Source organism: Pseudophryne corroboree, chromosome 11 (genome assembly GCF_028390025.1).
Source record: "Pseudophryne corroboree isolate aPseCor3 chromosome 11, aPseCor3.hap2, whole genome shotgun sequence".
Lineage (NCBI taxonomy): Eukaryota > Metazoa > Chordata > Amphibia > Anura > Myobatrachidae > Pseudophryne > Pseudophryne corroboree.
The window spans coordinates 325,528,187-325,544,277 of NC_086454.1; the positions used below are offsets into that span (position 1 = coordinate 325,528,187).

General features: G+C 50.5%; 1 protein-coding gene across 1 annotated transcript in view; it reads right to left on the minus strand.

The window, feature by feature from the left end:
* Window positions 1-16,091, minus strand: part of WFDC1 (WAP four-disulfide core domain 1) — a 337,260-nt gene that overhangs the window by 38,602 nt on the left and 282,567 nt on the right. The gene's annotated exons all lie outside the window — the stretch shown is intronic.

A 16,091-nucleotide genomic window follows, 5' to 3' on the forward strand; every position in this document is an offset into this window, starting at 1 on the left:
GAGTGTGGAGCCGTCAGACCCATCGGGGGGGGGGGGTGGAACTGTCAGACCCATTGGGGGGTGGGAGGCAGTATGAAGCTGTCAGACCCTTTAAGGTGAAGAGCAGAACCGTCAGACCCATCAGGTTGGAGTGTGGAACGTAAGGAAATAATATTTTTAGGGGTTTATTTACTAAGCCTTCGATGGAGATAAAGTGTCAGGAGATAAACTACCAGCAAATCAGATACTAACTGACATTTTTCAAACCCAGCCTGTGACATGACAGTTAGGAGCTGATTGGCTGGTACTTTATCTCCGTTCATCTTACCTCCGTCCAAGGCTTAGTAAATAGACCCCTAATTGTAATATCAAACCTTATCTAAACCATATTTATTTATTTATTATATAAAATGTATTATTTATTATATATGTATTTATTTATTTATTATATAGCATTGTACTTGTCCTATGTGTCTTGCACTGTTTTCTTGTTTTGCTCATTTATGTATGTACTTTACTAGGTGCTGTGGAACCCTTGCGGTGCCATATAAATAAAGTATAGGAGAATATGAGGGGATTGGGGGCCTAATTCAGACCTGATCGTAGCAGCAAATTTGTTAGCAGATGGGCAAAACCATGGGGCTAATTCAGAGCTGGTCGCACGCAGGCTATTTTTTGCACTGCTGCGACCAGGTAATCGCTGCCTACAGGGGAGGGGGTAATCGCTGTGCAGGGGTGCGATCGGCTGTGCAGTTTCTGCACAGCCCAGGACTTACTCAGTCACTGCGAAGATCCGGGATATTCCTGACGTCAGGAACCCTCCCTGGAAACGGCCGGGCACACCTGCGTTTTTCCGGACACTCCCAGAAAACGGTGAGTTACCGCCCACGAACGCCTTCTGCCTGTCAAATCTTCTTGCGATCGCCAGTGCGATCACTTTCTTCGTTCGTTTCGTTGCTGGTCGGCGCAGGCGGCAGACGCACCTGCGAATTACGGGCCACGCGCATGCGCAGTACAGACCCGATCGCACAGCTGCAAAAAAATGCAGCATGCGATTGGGTCTGGATGACCCCCCATGTGCACTGCAGTTGGGGCAGATATAACGTGCAGAGAGAGCTAGATTTGAGTGGGTTATATTGTTTCTATGCAGGGTAAATACTGGCTGCTTTATTTTTACACTGCAATTTAGATTTCAGTTTGAAGACTCCCCACCCAAATCTAACTCTCTCTGCACATGTTATATCTGCCCCCCCTGCAGTGCACATGGGGGGTCATTCCGAGTTGTTCGCTCGTTGCCGATTTTCGCTATATTGCGATTAGACGCTTACTGCGCATGCGCAAGGTTCGCAGAGCGCATGCGCTTAGTTATTTTACACAAAAGTTAGGTATTTTACTCACGGCATAACGAGGATTTTTTATCGTTCTGGTGATCGTACTGTGATTGACAGGAAGTGGGTGTTTCTGGGCGGAAACTTGCCGTTTCCTGGGCGTGTGCGAAAAAACGCAGGCGTTTCTGTGAAAAACGCGGGAGTGTCTGAAGAAAGGGGGAGTGTCTGGGCGAACGCTGGGTGTGTTTGTGACGTCAAACCAGGAACGAAACTGACTGAACTGATCGCAATGTAGGAGTAAGTCTCGAGCTACTCAGAAACTGCTAAGAAATTTCTATTCGCAATTCTGCTAATCTTTCGTTCGCAATTCTGCTAAGCTAAGATACACTCCCAGAGGGCGGCGGCTTAGCGTGTGCAATGCTGCTAAAAGCAGCTAGCGAGCGAACAACTCGGAATGAGGGCCATGGTTTTGTCCAACTGCTAAAAAATTTGCTGCTATGATCAGGTCTGAATTAGGCCCAGAGTAACAACGACAAAAACAATGGCATTCCGCTTGCAGCGATTCTCTCTCTGCCCTCTGGAGCAGATGTATTGACGCAGAAGAATTGATAAAGCGGTGATAAGTGGAAGGTGATAACGCACCAGCCAACCAGCTCCTGTCATTTTTCAAATCCCTAATGATTGGCTGGTGCCTTATCACCTTGCACTTATCACTGCTTTATCACTTTTCCAGGCTTAATACATGTGCCCCCTAGAAATGTAAGTTGTACAAAATAATATTTGCTATGTGTTCAGGCAATTACAATAGGATCATAATGTTAGTGATAAAAACGAGATTTATGGTAAGAACTTACCGTTGTTAAATCTCTTTCTGCGAGGTACACTGGGTTCCACAAGGAATAACATTGGGGTGTAGAGTAGGATCTTGATCCGAGGCACCAACAGGCTCAAAGCTTTTGACTGTTCCCAAGATGCACAGCGCCGCCTCCTCTATAACCCCACCTCCGTGCACAGGAGCTCAGTTTCGTTAACCAGCCCAATGCAGTAGCAGGTACCAGAGACGACAATCGCTCGTAGCCAATCACACCACACACTCACCACAGGAGAGGGTGTCAGCGGCTATGCCATACCAACCCAAAGAAGCTAAGTGCGCCAGGGTGGGCGCCTTGTGGAGCTCAGTGTACGTCACAGAAAGAGATTTAACAACGGTAAGTTCTTACCATAAATCTCATTTTCTGCTGCGGGGTACATTGGGCTCCACAAGGAATAACATCGGGGATGTCCTAAAGCAGTTCCTTATGGGAGGGGACGCACTGTAGCGGGCACAAGAACCCGGCGTCCGAAGGAAGCATCCTGGGAGGCGGAAGTATCGAAGGCATAGAACCTAATGAATGTGTTCCCAGAGGACCACGTAGCCGCCATGCACAATTGTTCAAAGGTCGCACCACGGCGGGCCGCCCTAGAAGGTCCAACCGACCGAGTAGAATGGGCTTTGATGGTAGCAGGACATGGTAGGTGGCACATAAGGAGGCTGAATCCGCAACACACCCTGAGTGAATGTATGGACATCAGGTAGGGTAGCAATCTTTCTCTGAAACCAAACCGACAAGGCAGAGATGTGAACCTTGAGAGAGGCCAGACGCAGGCCTAAGTCCAGGCACTGTTGTAGAAAGGCCAAAAGTTTGGCCGTACTAAACTTGAAAACGTCATGATTGTGAGATGCACACCAAGTAAACTAAGCTTTCCAGACCCTATGGTAGATCCGGGCAGAAGCAGGCTTGCGGGCCTTCAACATAGTTTGAACGACCGCCTTAGAAATACCCTTGGCCCTCAGGACGGAAGCTTCTAGAGCCATGCCGTCAAAGCCAGATGGGCCAAATCCTGGTAAACACAATGGCCCTGAACGAGAAGGTCTGGTCATTGTGGAAGTAGAAGGGGACGATCCAACGAGAGGCCCTGTAGATCGGAGAACCAGTGCCGCCTGGGCCACGCTGGAGCGACCAGAAGTAGGGTTAATCCTTCTTGCTTGAACTTCCTTATTACTCTGGGCAGGAGTGACACCGGAGGGAAACATATACGGCAGCTGAAAGTTCCATGGAATTGCCAGAGCATCCACGAACGCAGCTTAAGGATCCCTTGTACTTGCTCCGAAGACCGGAACCTTGTGATTGTGTCGAGACACCATCAGATCCACATCTGGAAGGCAGAAGTGTCCACGAGAAGTTGAAACAACTCCGGATGGAGGCTCCACTCTCAGGCGTGTATGTCCTGACGACTGAGATAGTCCGCTTCCCAGTTCAGAACACCCAGAATGAACACAGCTGATATGGCCGGCAGATGGCGCTCTGCCCATTGAAGAATCCTTGATACTTCCCTCATTTCCATGCGGCTTCGAGTGCTGCCTTGATGATTGATGTACGCCACCGTGGTGGCGTTGTCCGATTGTACTTGAACAGGTCTGTTCTGTATCAGATGTTGGGCCATTGTCAACGCATTGAACAGTGCACGCAATTCCAGAATGTTTATCGGGAGTAGTGACTCCTTCTCGGTCCACCGATCCTGGAGAGAGTGTTGTTCCAACACCGCGCCCCAACCTCTCAGACTGGCATCCGTCGTCAGCAGGACCCAGTTGGATATCCAGAAGGGACGGCCCCTGCTCAATCGTTGGTCCTGAAGCCACCAGCTCAGTGACAGGCAGACCTCCGGAGACAAGGAGATCATGCGAGATCTGATCCGGTGAGGCAGGCCCTCCCACTTGGACAGAATCAACTTCTGCAGAGGGCGAGAATGGAATTGAGCATACTCCACCATGTCGAAAGCCGACACCAGAAGACCTAGCACTTGCATTGCCGGATGAATCGACACTTGTGGATGAGATAGGAAGCATCGAATCCTGTCCTGAAGTTTCAGGACTTTATCCTGCGAGAGGAACAATCGCTGGTTGTGAGTGTCCAATAACGCTCCCAGGTGTACCATGCTCCGAGCAGGAACCAGGGAGGATTTCTTCCAGTTGATCAGCCACCCGTGGGCTTTCATGCACTGGGCCGTCAGATCGAGATGACACAGGAGAAGATCTGAGGAATTCGCCAGGATCAACAAATCTTCCAAATACGGTAGGATCCTGACCCCTTGACGGCGGAGTGTAGCTGTCATGACCGCCATAACTTTGGTGAAAACTCGGGGAGCCGGTGTCAAACCAAAGGGTAATGGCCGAAATTGGTAATGGAGGTTGCCCACTGCAAACCTCAGGTACTGCTGATGAGACACAGCAATAGGAATATGCAGGTAGGCATCCTGTATGTCCAGGGAGACCATAAAGTCCCCAGGCTCCAAGGCCAGAACAATAGAGCGCAGAGTTTCCATACGAAACTTGGAGACCCGCACATGCTTGTTCAAGGACTTCAGATTGAGAATGGGCCGCGAGGACCCATTCGGTTTCGGGACTAGGAACAGCAGTGAATAGTACCCCTTGCCTCTTTGAGCTAGAGGCACCTGTACCACCACTCCTGTGGTCAGGAGGGAGTGTACTTCTGAGTGCAAAGTGTTTGCTTTTGCCGGATCCAGAGGCACATCTGTCAGGCAAAATCGATGAGGGGGACGATTCTTGAAGGGTATGGCATAACCTTAAGTGACGACTTCCCTTACCCAGGTATCTGTAGTGGTCTTCAACCATTCCTGGGCAAAACCTAGAAGTCGGCCCCCCACTCTGGGATCCCCCAGAGGGAGGCCCGCCCCGTCATGCGGCAGGCGTGTCAGTTTTGGAAGCAGGCTGACGGGCAGCCCAGGTACGCTTCAGTCTGGGCTTTGCAGGTCTGGAAGCACGAGCTTGCTTTGTGTACGCCTGACCTTTTGCTTTACCTGGTGGATGGAAGGGGCGAGGGAAAGTACTTTTAGCTTTCTGTGCGGAAGGAGCCGTACTAGGTAGGCAAGCTGTTTTAGCAGTAGCCAGATCAGCCACAATCTTATTGAGGTCTTCTCCAAAGAGAATGTCTCCCTTGAAAGGTAGCACCTCCAGGGTTTTCTTGGAATCCATATCCACCGACCAGGATCTCAACCAAAGGATACGTCTGGCCAAGACGGACGTAGTAGCAGCCTTGGCTGCCAGCACTCCGGCATCGGAGGCCGCCTCCTTAAGGTACAGAGAAGCTGTGGTAATATATGAGAGACATTGTCGAGCATGCTCAGATGCGTTGGAAGGCAGTTCCGCCTCAAGCTCCTGAGCCGACGCCTCAACAGCTTCAGCAGCCCATGTCGCTGCAATGGTTGGTCTATGCACCGCCCCCGTTAGGGTGTAAATCACTTTTAAACAACCCTCCACACGTCTATCCGTCGTTTCCTTCAGAGAGGTGATGGCAGTTACTGGCAGAGCAGAGGAAACTACCATGCGCGCCACATGAGACTCTCCAGGCGGAGGAGTTTCCCAATTTTTACATATCTCCGCAGAGAGAGGATAGCGAGCCAACAGTCTCTTATTTGGTGTGAATTTTGTCCCCGGATTTTCACAGGATTCCTGACGTATGTCAACCAGGTGTTTAGAATGAGGTAAAACTTGTTTAACCACCTTCTTACGTTTAAACCTATCCAGATTTTTAGAGACAGCCTCAGGATCATCAGACACCTGATGAATGAGCCTAATTGCCTCAATCAAATCCGGGACATCCACCAATGATTTCCCTTCCACATCAGAAACATCTGAGTCAGTGTCTGTGGGGTCAGTATATGGACCATCCTCCTCAGAGGACGTGTCTGGGATAGCAGTGGATTGGGAGGAGGTAATGGCCCATTTAGAAGACGACTTTGTCTTATGCGGGCGAGAGTGAAACTTAGAATTAGTCACTGACCGGTTCAAATGCTGTAACTGAGTGGAGATTTGATCTGCCCATGGCGGATTAATAGCAGGGACCATAAACTGCTGCATTGGCACAGGTGGTTCCACAGGGGACGCCAATTTAGTTACAAGCGTGTTTAACAGCGTGGAAAAGGTAGCCCAAGGTGGGTCCTGTGATGCCCCTGGTGCTACGGACCCACTGGGGGGGTAAGGAACTCCCTGAACCTGAACTCTCAGCTGCCATATTCTCCTCCAACGCGTCTGCGGCATCACCACCATGCAATGTGGGAGAAGCCCCAGCTCCGTTGCCACGTGTAGCTGACATACTAATGTGCACAATATCGGGCAACCTGGTAGAAGTCTTAGCAGCGATATACCCAGCAAGAACCCCCAGTGAAGTGTGACTATGACAGCACAAACCGGGAGTTTAAGAGATATATAGGGTGACTATAAATCACAAGTAAAAATACACAGCAAGTATATCATGTGAACCAAATCCTATATTATACAGAAAAACCTGATACACTTAGTCCCCTCAGGTATAGGAATATAGGAGTAGCACACTGAGTGAAATACCCAATAAGGCAGCCACGCAGCAGCTACATGCACACACACATATATAGTCACAAGCGTACCATGGAGAAATTATGCACCATAAAACTGCACTGGACTAGTAGCAATACAAAGTAATACTCAGTATGGCTATATGTGTCAACAATAGATATAACAAAACACAGTACTAGATACTGGATGTATATCACAGGGTGTTTGTACCACACAACCCTGAATGTATGCACTCTTTCTTAACTAACACTGTCCCAGTGACAGGTAGAATACTTAAGTGTCCTGTAAAATGCACAGCGCTGGCGATCAGGTGGCTTTACAGAGGAGGATTTGCCCAAGCAGTCCTAGGAACAGCTCAGCTCTGTCTGTGATGGCTGCTGACAGGGAGTGAGGGAGAGAAATGCAGCTCCAGGGCGGGAACATTTACAGAAATGGCGCCCTGGGGCTGGGGGAGGGGCTACAGGTTAGGCCTGCTCCCCCTGCTGGCATCCCCACCGAGCGCTGTGGGCTATGAAAAACGGGTTTATATAGAGTTAAAAAAAAAAACAGACCTGTGCCCTGTTAATGTCCCTGGTGGATAGTGGAGCAGCTGCCCAGTAACAGTGTCCAAACCAGCGCGCGCACGGCCTGCCTCCCATGGCCGCGCTGGATCGCGGTAAAGTGTGGCCAAAGAGATCCCTTACCTCCGCTGTTCCTGCGGCCACGCAATCCAGGAGGACAGCGGTGTGTGTGTGACTGACGCTGGAAGGAACCGGAGCCTCCGCTGCAGTGACCCGGCAACCAGGGTTCGGGAGTATACAGCGCCGCTGGGGGTGATGGAGCTGCTGTCAGAACAGTCTATGAGACTTTACACACTGCAGCCCTGAAGTCTTGTTAGAAGAATTCTTCTGTCTTTTCTTCAAAAAAAGCCATCAATAGGATGCCAAAGGCAGCCCTCCTGTTAAGTGCCTGCTTACTGCATGGCACCAACTTAGAAACTGAGCTCCTGTGCACAGGGGCGGGGTTATAGAGGAGGCGGCGCTGTGCATCTTGGGAACAGTCAAAAGCTTTGAGCTTGTTGGTGCCTCGGCTCAAGATCCTACTCTACACCCCGATGTTATTCCTTGTGGAGCCCAGTGTACCCCGCAGCAGAAAATGAGATAAACTCTGTATCATTAAAAGTTTACATTTGGTATATGTCCTTTCTGTGTTGTACCTTTCATTTCAAGATAATATGTGTATATACAGTATGTAAGAAATAACAATTCTACACTATCCCCAGAACATGTTGCAGTCCCACCAGTTCCCTGCAGATGGCACTCTACAATAAGATACAGTATATATGAGAGAGAGATGTACCATATTTAACTGTAATAATTAGTTCCAGAAATAGTAAGACATCAGTGAAATCATTTCAGAAATGAATGAAAAAAAGAGCCTGAAGATCTTGTCCACAGAATGGAATCTTCTATACACCATCTACCAGCATGTACCTGTAGGTGAGCACGACCACCTGTGACCTTCCTACAAGTAGTGGTGCCTTTTATCATAGCATAAAAACAAAACACTGAATCCAGTAGATAGTGAAGTCCTAGGAATCACATGACAAATCACATGACACTAGCAGCCCATCTGCTGGGGGGTGACTGGTGCCCGCCCTGCACCCACTATCTCTCATACCGTCACATCGTCCTGGGGACTAAACATCTGCAGCCGCTGACAGAGGCCGTCCATCATCACATGGGGGTTACATGTAGGCTAAATACTATACACACTTACTCTTCCCTTATCCCCGACAGCTGCTAGGCAACTACTAGATTGCCAGCTGTTAAGACAAGGCACAGTGTAATAACATATTTACACCATATATATTATACACCAGAGTCACAGGTACTGACTTAAACGTGCGCTTGCTTGCGGTGTGTACTGTGCAGATTCTGCAGCATCTCTGGTGTATCTGCACTTGTGACTTACGGGACGGACTGCAACTGGGTGTTATACACAGGACACCAAGTCATGGGCTCCGCACTGTACACAGGACACCAAGTCATGGGCTCCGCACTGTACACAGGACACCAAGTACTGGGCTCCGCACTGTACACAGGGCACTAAGTCATGGGCTCCGCACTGTACACAGGACACCAAGTCATGGGCTCCGCACTGTACACAGGACACCAAGTACTGGGCTCCGCACTGTACACAGGACACTAAGTCATGGGCTCCGCACTGTACACAGGACACCAAGTCATGGGCTCCGCACTGTACACAGGACACCAAGTCATGGGCTCCGCACTGTATACAGGACACCAAGTCCTGTGCTCCGCACTGTACACAGGACACCAAGTCATGGGTTCCGCACTGTACACAGGACACCAAGTACTGGGCTCCGCGTACACAGAACACCAAGTACTGGGCTCCGCACTGTACACAGGTCACCAAGTCCTGGTCTCCGCACTGTACACAGGACACCAAGTCCTGGGCTCCGCACTGTACACAGGACACCAAGTCCTCCTGGGCTCCGCACTGTACACAGAACACCAAGTCCAGGGCTCCGCACTGTACACAGAACACCAAATCCTGGGCTCCGCACTGTACTCAGGACACCAAGTCCTGGGCTCCGCACTGTACACAGGTCACCAAGTCCTGGGCTCCGCACTGTACACAGGTCACCAAGTCCTGGGCTCCGCACTGTACACAGGACACCAAGTCCTGGGTTCCGCACGGTACACAGGACACCAAGTCCTGGGCTCCGCACTGTACACAGGATACCAAGTCCTGGGCTCCGCACTGTAGACAGGACACCAAGTCCTGGGCTCCGCACTGTACACAGAACACCAAGTACTGGGCTCTGCACTGTACACAGAACACAAAGTACTGGGCTCCTCACTGTACACAGAACACCAAGTCCTAGGCTCCGCACTGTACACAGGACACCAAGTCCTGGGCTCCGCACTGTACTCAGGACACCAAGTCCTAGGCTCCGCACTGTACACAGGTCACCAAGTCCTGGGCTCCGCACTGTACACAGGTCACCAAGTCCTGGGCTCCGCACTGTACACAGGACACCAAGTCCTGGGCTCCGCACGGTACACAGGACACCAAGTCCTGGGCTCCGCACTGTACACAGGATACCAAGTCCTGGGCTCCGCACTGTAGACAGGACACCAAGTCCTGGGCTCCGCACTGTACACAGGACACCAAGTCCTGGGCTCCGCACTGTACACAGAACACCAAGTACTGGGCTCCGCACTGTACACAGGTCACCAAGTCCTGGGCTCCGCACTGTACACAGGACACCAAGTCCTGGGCTCCGCACGGTACACAGGACACCAAGTCCTGGGCTCCGCACGGTACACAGGACACCAAGTCCTGGGCTCCGCACTGTACACAGGATACCAAGTCCTGGGCTCCGCACTGTAGACAGGACACCAAGTCCTGGGCTCCGCACTGTACACAGGACACCAAGTCCTGGGCTCCGCACTGTACACAGAACACCAAGTACTGGGCTTCGCACTGTACACAGAACACCAAGTACTGGGCTCCGCACTGTACACAGAACACAAAGTACTGGGCTCCTCACTGTACACAGAACACCAAGTCCTGGGCTCCGCACTGTACACAGGACACCAAGTCCTGGGCTCCGCACTGTACACAGAACACCAAGTCCTGGGCTCCGCACTGTACACAGGACACCAAGTACTGGGCTCCGCACTGTACACAGAACACAAAGTACTGGGCTCCTCACTGTACACAGAACACCAAGTACTGGGCTCCGCACTGTACACAGGACACCAAGTCCTGGGCGCCGCACTGTACACAGGACACCAAGTCCTCCTGGGCTCTGCACTGTACACAGGACACCAAGTACTGGGCTCTGCATTGTACACAGGACACCAAGTCCTGGGCCCCGCACTGTTCACAGGACACTAAGTACTGGGCTCCGCATTGTACACAGGACACCAAGACCTGGGCTCCGCACTGTACACAGGACACCAAGTACTAGGCTCTGCACTGTACACATGACACCAAGTACTGGGCTCTGCTCTGTACACTGGACACCAAGTACTGGGCTCCTCACTGTACACAGAACACCAAATCCTGGGCTCCGCATTGTACACAGGACACCAAGTCCTAGGCTCCGCATTGTACACAGGACACCAAGTACTAGGCTCTGCACTGTACACATGACACCAAGTACTGGGCTCTGCTCTGTACACTGGACACCAAGTACTGGGCTCCTCACTGTACACAGAACACCAAATCCTGGGCTCCGCATTGTACACAGGACACCAAGTCCTAGGCTCCGCACTGTACACAGGACACCAAGTACTGGGCTCCACACTGTACCTAGGAGACCAAGTACTGAGGTCTGCATTATACACAGGACACCAAGGACTGGGCTGAGCACTGGACATCAAGGGGGTCATTCCGAGTTGTTAGCTTGCTAGCAGTTTTTAGCAGCCGTGCAAACGCTAAGCCGCCGCCCACTGGGAGTGTATTTTAGCTTAGCAGAAGTGCGAACGAAAGGATCGCAGAGCGGCTACAAAAAAAAATTGTGCAGTTTCAGAGTAGCTCCAGACCTACTCCTATCTTGCGATCACTTCAGACCATTCAATTCCGGATTTGACGTCACAAACACGTCCTGCGTTCGCCCAGCCACGCCTGCGTTTTTCCTGGCACGCCGGCGTTTTTTTCGAGCACTCCCTGAAAACGGTCAGTTGACACCCAGAAACGCCCCTTTCCTGTCAATCACACTGCGGCGGCCAATGCGACTGAAAAGCTTCGCTAGAGCTTGTGTAAAAATATATCAGCCGTTGTGAAAGTACGTCGCGTGTGCGCACTGCGCCGCATACGCATGTGCAGAAGTGCCGGTTTTTCACTTAATCGCAGCGCAGTGAACATTTTCAGCTAGAGATCAACTCGAAATGACCCCCCAAGTACTGGGCTCTGTACTGTACACAGGACGCCAAGTCCTGGGCTCCATATTACACAGACATCACCAAGCACTGTATTATTCTCACACACATATCTCCAAGTACTGGGCTCTGCATTATAGTACTAGGCTCTGCATTACACAGAGCACACATACATACACACACACGCACCAGACGTTGTGTAAATGACTGAATTGCATAAGCTAAACTCCAATAAACTGTAACATCTGTGGGACCTCCGGCCAAACCTCTGAATTTCTTCCTGCAACTAGGTTCTTTTCCTCACTCAGGACTAATGAATGAGGGACATAGACAAAACACAACTACAACTACTGCAGATTCATCACCCTAGTGCTGGAAGAAGACACATCAGCAAGTGCTCATCAGCTACACGCAGCGCAGGGCAGAGCCGTACATGGGGACGGTGGAATCTCCGCCTGTGCGGAGCTGGTGCAGAATTCATGTAAATGGGAACAACCAGAACGGGGACCTCTCCGCCTCTTTATCTCATTACTACAATCTTGTTCTACAAAATGAAATCTCTATTCTGCTCTGCAATACGAGGAGACACAGTTCTCCAACCCTGCAGCCTGTGGAGTTCTGCATCGTGCTTCATATACCTACGCACCTGGAGGAAGTCTAGGCGCAACTGCACGTATCAAGTTGGCAGCTGTGCTTATGCCACGGAGCTCAGGGTGCGCAGTCAGTGACGGGTAGTGTTAGTATAGAGAGAGTGAATGACAGAAATGGAGGAGCGGAATTGATGAATTGTGGGAGCTAATGGAATGGTTTTCCATGCGGATCTATACTCCAGACCCGGAAGGGGGGTAATCTGAGGAAAGTATAGAGTAGCAAGAGAATCTGGGGTGAAATGAATGAGAGGTCTATAATCCGAACAATGGTGGTCATTCCGAGTTGATCGCTAGCTGCATTCGTTTGCTGTGCAGCGATGAGGCAAAAAAACGGCACTTCTGCACATGCGTATGCCGTGCAATGCGCACGAGCAACGTATTATTACAACGAACGATGTAGTTTCACACAGGGTCTAGTGAAGCTTTTCAGTCGCACTGCTGGCCGCAGAGTGATTGACAGGAAGAGGGCGTTTCTGGGTGTCAACTGACCGTTTTCAGGGAGTGTTCGGAAAAACGCAGGCGTGCCAGGAAAAACGCAGGCGTGGCTGGGTGAACGCAGGGCATGTTTGTGACGTCAAAACAGGAACTGAACAGTCTGAAGTGATCGCAAGCACTGAGTAGGTCTGAAGCTACTCTGAATCTGCACAAAATTATTTTGTAGCCGCTCTGCGATCCTTTCTCTAACGTCCTAAGTGGATGCTGGGGACTCCGTCAGGACCATGGGGAATAGCGGCTCCGCAGGAGACAGGGCACAAAAATAAAGCTTTAGGATCAGGTGGTGTGTACTGGCTCCTCCCCCTATGACCCTCCTCCAAGCCTCAGTTAGGTTTTTGTGCCCGTCCGAGCAGGGTGCAATCTAGGTGGCTCTCCTAAAGAGCTGCTTAGAAAAAGTTTTTTAGGTTTTTTATTTTCAGTGAGTCCTGCTGGCAACAGGCTCACTGCATCGAGGGACTTAGGGGAGAGAATTTCAACTCACCTGCGTGCAGGATGGATTGGATTCTTAGGCTACTGGACACCATTAGCTCCAGAGGGAGTCGGAACACAGGTCTCACCCTGGGGTTCGTCCCGGAGCCGCGCCGCCGACCCCCCTTACAGATGCTGAAGATTGAAGGTCCGGAAACAGGCGGCAGAAGGCTCTTCAGTCTTCATGAAGGTAGCGCACAGCACTGCAGCTGTGTGCCATTGTTGTCACACACTTCACACCAGACGGTCACGGAGGGTGCAGGGCGCTGCTGGGGGCGCCCTGGGCAGCAATATATAATACCTTTTATGGCAAAAGAATACATCACATATAGCCATTGAGGCTATATGTATGTATTTAACCCATGCCAAATGTCTAAAACTCCGGGAGAAAAGCCCGCCGGAATAGGGGGCGGGGCTTATTCTCCTCAGCACACAGCGCCATTTTCCTGCTCAGCTCCGCTGTGAGGAAGGCTCCCAGGACTCTCCCCTGCACTGCACTACAGAAACAGGGTAAAACAGAGAGGGGGGGCATATTTTGGCGATATTTTTATATATTTAAGCGACTATAAGGAACAACACTTATATAGGGTTGTTCCCATATATATTATAGCGCTTGGGTGTGTGCTGGCAAACTCTCCCTCTGTCTCCCCAAAGGGCTAGTGGGGTCCTGTCTTCGATAAGAGCATTCCCTGTGTGTCTGCTGTGTGTCGGTACGTGTGTGTCGACATGTATGAGGACGATGTTGGCGTGGAGGCAGAGCAATTGCCGATAATGGTGATGTCACCCCCCCAGGGAGTCGACACCGGAATGGATGGCTTTGTTTATGGAATTACGTGATAATGTCAGCACATTACAAAAATCAGTTGACGACATGAGACGGCCGGCAAACCAGTTAGTACCTGCCCAGGCGTCTCAGACACCGTCAGGGGCTGTAAAACGCCCTTTACCTCAGTCGGTCGACACAGACCCAGACACAGACACTGAATCTAGTGTCGACGGTGATGAAACAAACGTATTTTCAAGTAGGGCCACACGTTATATGATCACGGCAATGAAGGAGGCTTTGCATATCTCTGATACTACAAGTACCACAAAAAGGGGTATTATGCGGGGGGTGAAAAAACTACCTGTAGTTTTTCCTGAATCAGAGGAATTAAATGATGTATGTGATGAAGCGTGGGTTAACCCAGATAGAAAAATGCTAATTTCAAAAAAGTTATTAGCATTATACCCTTTCCCGCCAGAGGTTAGGGCGCGCTGGGAAACACCCCCTAGGGTGGATAAGGCGCTCACACGCTTATCAAAACAAGTGGCGTTACCGTCTCCTGATACGGCCGCCCTCAAGGATCCAGCAGATAGGAGGCTGGAAACTACCTTAAAAAGTATATACACACATACTGGTATTATACTGCGACCAGCCATCGCCTCAGCCTGGATGTGCAGTGCTGGGGTCGTCTGGTTGGATTCCCTGACTGAAAATATTGATACCCTGGATAGGGACAGTATTTTATTGACTATAGAGAAATTAAAGGATGCTTTCCTTTATATGCGAGATGCGCAGAGAGATATTTGCACTCTGGCATCGAGAGTAAATGCGATGTCCATATCTGCCAGAAGGAGTTTATGGACGCGACAGTGGTCAGGTGATGCGGATTCCAAACGACATATGGAAGTATTGCCGTATAAAGGGGAGGAATTATTTGGCGTCGGTCTATCGGATCTGGTGGCTACGGCAACTGCCGGAAAATCCACTTTTTTACCTCAGACCCCCTCCCAACAGAAAAAGACACCGTCTTTTCAGCCGCAGTCCTTTCGTTCCTATAAGAACAAGCGGACAAAAGGACAGTCATATCTGCCTCGGGGCAGAGGAAGGGGTAAGAGAGGGCAGCAAGCAGCCCCTGCCCAGGAACAGAAGCCCTCCCAGGGTTCTGCAAAGCCCTCAGCATGACGCTGGGGCCTTACAAGCGGACTCAGGAACGGTGGGGGGTCGACTCAAGAATTTCAGCGCACAGTGGGCTTGCTCACAGGTGGACCCCTGGATTCTGCAGGTAGTATCTCAGGGTTACAGGTTGGAATTCGAGAAGTCTCCCCCTCGCCGGTTCCTAAAGTCTGCTTTGCCAACGTCCCCCTCAGACAGGGCGACGGTATTGGAAGCCATTCACAAGCTGTTTGCTCAGCAGGTGATAGTCAAGGTACCCCTCCTACAACAGGGAAAGGGGTATTACTCCACGCTATTTGTGGTACCGAAGCCGGACGGCTCGGTAAGACCTATTCTAAATCTCAAATCTTTGAACCTGTACATACAAAAATTCAAGTTCAAGATGGAGTCACTCAGAGCAGTGATAGCGAATCTGGAAGAAGGGGACTTTATGGTGTCCCTGGACATAAAGGACGCTTACCTGCATGTCCCAATTTGCCCTTCACATCAAGGGTACCTCAGGTTCGTGGTACAAAACTGTCATTATCAGTTTCAGACGCTGCCGTTTGGATTGTCCACGGCACCTCAGGTCTTTACCAAGGTAATGGCCGAAATGATGATCCTTCTACGAAGAAGAGGCGTATTAATTATCCCTTACTTGGACGATCTCCTGATAAGGGCAAGATCCAGAGAACAGCTGGAAGACGGAGTAGCACTAACCCAACTAGTGCTGCAACAACACGGGTGGATTCTGAATTTTCCAAAATCTCAGTTGACCCCGACGACACGTCTGCTATTCCTGGGAATGATTCTGGACACGGTTCAGAAAAAGGTGTTTCTTCCGGAGGAGAAAGCCAGGGAGTTATCCGAACTTGTCAGGAACCTCCTAAAACCAGGGACAGTGTCTGTGCATCAATGCACAAGAGTCCTGGGAAAGATGGTGGCTTCTTACGAAGCGATTCCATT